Here is a 6,778-nt window from a genome sequence, read left to right on the forward strand (position 1 = left end):
ATCCAAGATATATCACCATTGAACCAAGCTCTTTCCATATAACAGGTGAAAGCCAATGAACTGTAGCAGGAAAAGTAAGAACGAAGAGCAGAAGCCACAGCCATCTTCAGCTCTTAAGTAAATGGGGCTAGACGGTAACAGCCAAACAGTGGAGTTAAGGGCCAACAAGTAAATCTGTAAACCTATAAACAATAAAAGCTATAGAAGGAAATATCTAAACTATCCATTTCAATAACTAAAATTCCACAAGTCCCGACAAGTAATTCCGAACGGAGGGAGTAGAACAGTAGAACAAAGTGTTCTGTTCTATTACTAGTACTCCCTCTGTAAACTAATATAAGAGCGTTTAGATTACTAAAGTAGTGATCTGAACACTCTTATATTAGTTTACGGAGGGAGTACTAAAAAGTTGAGAAAAAAGAACAGAAGACATGGCTCATTCGCCATATATATACTCCAACGAGTGCGACGCCATTTGAGGGGAGCATTAATTGCGAGAGAGTGTGATCCGGCAGATTGTTAGTTTTCTCGGTTTCCCTATGAACTCTTGACGGGTTTTTTCCTTGTATGTATGTCGAGCAACTGGTAGCCGTGACCGGCTGAGATAGGTTAATTTTGCACATGTTAATGACTTTGGCCCACTAACTAATAAAACCAATGACTCAGATTAATTATGTATTCTTACCTTTTTCTCCCAACTCGGGCATAAACACTTACAAGATATATACCACCAAAGTACCAACCATTTTTTTCCCAACTTACTTCTACCAAAAAAAAATCCTGGACACATAACCAACAGCCAACCTCTTTTCTCCAAAATAGTGAAAGTCAATGAAACAGAGTACTCCCGCTTCATCGCTATCAGAAATAAAACACTGTAGTAACACTGCAGGAATATCTATGTTGCCAATTTTTTTTTTACAATGGCTGTATTGAAGTGGCAATCATAAACAAAACACTGTAGTAACAATCAGACACACAACCAGCTTCCCCCAGATATATGAGAAAAGACATCTACACACGAAGAGCAGGAGCAAGACCAACCAGCTGCCAAAAGCAATAGGAGCAAAATGTGCACTGAACATGAAAGATCGGAATATTTAGCTACAGAAGGGAGCATCTAACTAACCATTCCAACAACTAAATGTCATAATTTCTCATAAAAGAATTAGCATTTCAAACTGCAACCATTCCTTTTGTGCTTCTTAATAGTTCAAACTTAAAGTAAAAACAAGGGAGAACGGTAGAGCAGTTCTATAGCATAGATATTCCATTGTTTAGAGCATTAACAAGGTGCTCAAGATAGGTAGGATAACTAGCACCACGTGACGATAGCATAAGTGCTACTTCATACATATAAATTGTTCAGTTCTACTAGTAGTTAAAAAAGGTAGGAACAAAAGACATGGTTCATATGGCATAGATACTCCAAGAGCACAGCAACAACTTGTCCGAGGCAATAAGATGGAGCACGCCAACTTATAGCACTATGAGGAATGGATGCTCCTTCACATCATCGTCTTCTTGTGTCTCAAACAATGGAAGTATCTCACTCTCCACATTTCTAAAGGACACACCAGCAACTGTCTTAAAAGGGGATGTAGCTCAGATTGTAGAGCGCTCGCTTAGCATGCGAGAGGTATGGGGATCGATACCCCACTTCTCCATTCTTTTCTTTTTTTTTCTTTGCAGGTCTTGAGTACTCTAAAGTAGAAATTCATCCATACCAAAAAAGGAACAGCATGAAAGCGCATCTGGTGTAGTGGTATCATAGTACCCTCCCACGGTACTGACCAGGGTTCGATTCCCTGGATGCGAATTTTTTTTCTTTTTTATAATATAAGTTCTTTTATACATCTATACTGTAGCCGCGTGATTCGTGTTTCGTCGCCCTTTTGGCCCACCCGAAGTGGCCGCCTGGGATGCCCTCCTCGAGGACATCGCCCTTCTCCCGATGAGCATCACTGACACCCCGGACGTCATCTCTTGGCGCCTAGAGTCTTCCGGACGCTTCTCTACTAGGTCCCTGTACGCGGCCATCGCGCCTTCGCCCGCCCCCGAGCCCTTTAGTTTGATCTGGGATATCCGCTTGCCACTGAAGATTAGGATCTTCCTTTGGCAATGGATCCGTGGACGCCTCCCCTCCGGAGTCGAAGTCCTCAAGCGTAATGGACCCGGAGATGGGCTTTGCCCTCTGTGCGACACGGTGGAGGGTGCTAACCACATCTTCTTCGCGTGCCCCGCAGCCCAGTTTCTTTGGTCCAGTTTCCACGAGACGGTTGGTGGACAGTGGTGCAACTCCATTTTCCCCGACCTTCTCGCGGAGATCCATGCCTGCCCACCTCGCTACCGACATATCCGTTGGCTCTGCGTTGGGGTCCTCGCCTGGACGCTGTGGACTGTCCGCAATAAGCTTGTCATCCAAAAGGTCACTCTCAGACGTGCTACTGACGCCATTTTTAAAATGTGTGGGTACATGCAGCTTTGGCGGCCGCTTAGCCGCCCTCAGGATCGGGACGTCATCAACACCATCCTCGCCGACCTTCGATCGCTCGCCTTCCGTCTGGCGCCACCACTTCCGCCGCCCCCCCCCCCCCCCCCCCCCCCCCCCCCCCCCCGGAGCCCGACTAGATGATGTCGTTTATTTCTGTTCTAGGGCTTGTTGAGCTGTGCCCTCAGCATTAACCCTTTTGGACCATGTGTGTGTGAGAACTTGGTGTGTGTGTGTGTGTTTGAACCTTTGTGGATTGTTGGCTTGGGCATTTGCTTTATAATATAAAGCAGGGCGAAAGCCTTTTTCGGTAATAGGGCTGCGGATTGACTAGCCTTTTTGTGGGAGCACCGGCCCGAGTTGTGGTTACAGGTTGCCCCAGATGCTCTGATTAGCCTGCTGGGTTCCAGTTGTAATCCTATCATTTTTTGATGATAAATAAAATAAAGCTCCCTTTTCCACCGCCAAAAAAAAGAGGAAAAAAATCCAAATTCATCTACATTAAGTATCACCATCTCTAAATCGGTCAAGTTATCACAGTTTCCTTTGATGATGGGACATCATGATCAAAACTGTCACCGCGTGAGCAATTACAAACCTTTATGCACACGATGATAACCTGAGAATTCACATTCACCTGGTGTACAAGCATAGTATAAATGGAACTGAAAACTTTTTGCCAATGAAAGCGCATCTGGTGTAGTGGTATCATAGTACCCTCCCACGGTACTTACCAGGGTTCGATTACCTGGATGCGCACTGCTCATTTTTTTTTTTGTCTTTTTTCCTCTGTAGTAATTTGGTGTCACTGCCGCTTCTAAAAAGAACATTTTTGTAGATATTTACCTCCTGCACCAGTGGTCTTTTTACCTCCTGCATGAATTAGGACATTTACCTCCTGCATGAGTGGTCTGAATTCGGATATTTTTGTGCTATCATATGGTGGAAGCATCTGAATTAGGACATTTACCTCCTGCATCAGTGGTATTTTTTAATACTTTTTCTACAAATCTAGAGGTGTCACTGCGGCAGTCAAATTATCACCAATTTTTTAGATAAAGATGAATTGGGAATTAGCACATTTTTCTGGTCCTTTTTTGGGGGGTAAAATCAGGACAGCATAGCACACACCCAATGCAAAATGGTAATAGCAGCAAGGTGCTACTGCAGACATGCAAAGTGTTCAGTTCTACCAATGCTAAAAGTAATAACATAGTGTCAAAAACGCTCTTATATTATTGGACAGAGGGAGTAGAAGAGAAAGCGAGGGAGTAGAAGAGAAGGCGAGGCTCACACTCGTTTTTTTTTTTTTGAGACACTCGAGGCTCACACTCGTTGATCAGAGCCATCCCAGGGACATGTTTGATGCCCAGATTAAGGCCTTGTTTGGTTTCAAGGGATCCCACGGGGATCCCCGCAATTTCCCCGGGTCGGAGAACCACGGGCCGAATTGGCCCGAGTAGATCGACCGCGTCGTTTGGACCGCGTCACACGAGGGGTAACCATGCCCGATCCACGTTCTTTCCACGGGGAGGGAAGCCACGACCCTAGACATCGGGGAGGAAAACCACGGCTCGAGATAACGACGGCGCCGTCGACCAAGATCCAGTGCCCTGCCTGGCTGCCTCCTCCGCGTCCGAGCTCCTCCATCGGCGACATAAGCGACGCCCTCGACCCCCTCCTTCTGTTGCTCAGGATTCAAGCTCCGCCCCTCCAGCAACGGTGATGGACCGTGGCCGTCACCGTCCTCCTTCCCCGGATCTCTACTCCACCTCTAAGCTCCGGCCTCCTCCGGCGACCGCGACGACGACGGTTCTCTGTTCGTTTTCTACCTCCTCCGGTCAAGGTTAGCCACCACCTCCTCCCCCTCTTCAACCTCTATATATTTCTCCAATTCTTGCCTTCACCGTCCTTGATGAACTTGAACGTCCAGATCCAGGAAAGTGAGCACAGCCTCCTCTCAGATCATTTTCACCATCGTCAATCTCAGGTGAGCACTAGATCTGTGCACAATGTTTGGTTGCTGATGTTTTAGTGGTTGTCCAGAAGAACTACACAATGCTAGATCCCAGAATGTTTTATTTTCTTGTTCAAGCTTCTTGCCTAGAGTCCACGTATCATACCTGTGGCTCAGTTTTCGTTTTCATAGCTATGTCTCGTGCTCATCAGACTTTATGCATGTCGCTGCTCCTTTGTGAATGGGCATATTAAACACATTGACATGTTCTTATAGCAAGTATGAATAATGCTTGGTAGATCAGTAGATGGTACATGTTGTGTGTTATAAATTTATAATTCCTTTGATCAGTAACCAGAACATTGGACTCTCCAGAGATTATATTCTGTCTATGATAAGAGCAAGAATTTTTATACCCATGCATACTAGGACAAAGCGGCTGTGCTTTTCCTTCCACCGGGATCTCGATGGCGAGAGGAATCTATGCCATGTCCAACCATGGCGACGACCCGGTGTTCGTCTTGCTCCTCCCCTCTTCCACCTCATATAGCTTCTTGTCATCATGTCCCTGCAATGATAGTTGTTGCTCCAGATCCAAGACGTGATTGCACTCAGGAATTATTATGGTCCGGAGTACAAATCTTGGAGCGCGGTGAGCACATATTCCATATCTTCCCAAGAACAACTATTTTTTGTACTATTTGATTTGTCCACGCGATGCATAGAGAGTCTCTCTTTAAGCCTGAATGCATGTAGTCTCTCTTGTCCTAATCAACATTAGTTGAAAGAGATGGAGCAGAGCGAGATCTCTTGGGTGAAAAAACGTATATTGGTTTATGCATAGTTTTCTAATTTTGCAGCTCTTGTGCCGGAGGTTTATTTTTTAAAATCAAGTAATAGCAGTGAATAACAGATTTTAGGCCACTAATTATGTAACCTCCTAGATATTGATCAGAATTTCTGAGTCCCCACCTAATTCTACCTGCAAAACTCTGCCTAACCAACAATAAATTAGTTAATCTTTGAGTTCATTATCCTTTTTTTCTGTAACAATCCCCTTGCATTTCTAATGTAGCCACGATTAATTGCCTAGGTTTATCAGTTGGGTTCTTATCATTTTGCAGCGGTCATAGTGAAGTCATGTACTCTTCAGAGGTACTCATGCCTTTGCTGCTTTTCGTTGATGCTTCCTCTGCTTTGGAAGTGCAAAACTATGATCTTGGTGTGAATTATTCTAGCCATTTTAGTATCTTGATCATGCCAACGGTATATGCTATGTTTTACAATCACTAGTTGGTCCATGTGTTTTCTTGGTTACTTCTCTGAAATAATTTTTTGATTGCCAACTATCATGTTCAATGCACCCTAGTGACCAATATTTAATTTGACTGCAGAAGAAACATTTTGCTGTATGGTACATGCTCTTATCCATTTCATTGTTTCAGTAGTATGGTGTATTGCATTTCAGACTTTTCTGTGTAGTGCATTTTTATACTTTATGGGTGAACTGATTAAGTCACTTTTGTCTATGTTTTAGACTAATTACATTGCAATTTAACTGTAGGTATGTGCTTCAATGTCAACTTATCGAAGGCAGCAAGTGCCCCTAAAACATCGAGCTGCGGTACCTGATGTCGATGTGGAGTGGGGAACCAATTGAGCAAAACTATTGACCGTCACCTTGCAGCTCATCTTCTTCAGTAGTGTGTCCGCCTCTTGGGAATTTAGAGTTTTTTGTATTGTACTCCCTCCGTCCGAAAATACTTGTCATCAAAATGAATAACAGGGGATGTATCTAGACGTATATTAGTTCTAGATACATCATTTTTTATTCATTTTGATGACAAGTATTTTCGGACGGAGGGAGTACAACTCATTAGCTCCTATGCTTATGCTATAGCTAACCTTTTGCATTAGTTGTAATGGTGCGGTCCTAAAAATTGAGTACCAATCTTAACAATGATGGATCATATTAGGTGTAATGTATATGTATTGCACACGAAAATGATTTAGGCTATCACTTGATAGCGGTGAAATACAGACCAATATCTTAACCTTGATGAAGCGATGAAATATCAGTTGTATTATTTTTGGAAATTTATTTATTGAATTCTGATTTTTGTATATGCCTGTGGTTTTTGTAGTTTTTTCAGAATTATTTATGTAATTTTATGTGTGATCTGATGTGTATTATTGATACATCTGTGTGTTGCATGTTGGGGATTTCCTTCCCTCCCTTCGTTGCCATTTGGGCACCAGTGGCAGGGGAGACATCTACCCCTAGTGGGAGGGATCCCATGTGCACAGGAAAAATCCCCGCTCGGGGCTAG

At 43.7% G+C, this 6,778-nt stretch overlaps 1 long non-coding RNA gene and 1 other non-coding gene across 2 annotated transcripts; both read left to right on the top strand.

Moving 5' to 3' along the window:
* Positions 1 to 1,748: 1,748 nt before the first annotated feature.
* Positions 1,749 to 1,819, top strand: TRNAG-CCC (transfer RNA glycine (anticodon CCC)). Its single transcript has one exon. It is a non-coding gene; the product is annotated as a tRNA-Gly (tRNA).
* Positions 1,820 to 3,902: 2,083 nt separating this feature from the next.
* Positions 3,903 to 6,572, top strand: LOC123087915 (uncharacterized). Its single transcript, XR_006441584.1, has 2 exons — positions 3,903 to 4,337; positions 4,425 to 6,572. It is a non-coding gene; the product is annotated as an uncharacterized lncRNA (long non-coding RNA).
* Positions 6,573 to 6,778: the final 206 nt, after the last annotated feature.

Source organism: Triticum aestivum, chromosome 4A, assembly GCF_018294505.1.
Source record: "Triticum aestivum cultivar Chinese Spring chromosome 4A, IWGSC CS RefSeq v2.1, whole genome shotgun sequence".
Lineage (NCBI taxonomy): Eukaryota > Viridiplantae > Streptophyta > Magnoliopsida > Poales > Poaceae > Triticum > Triticum aestivum.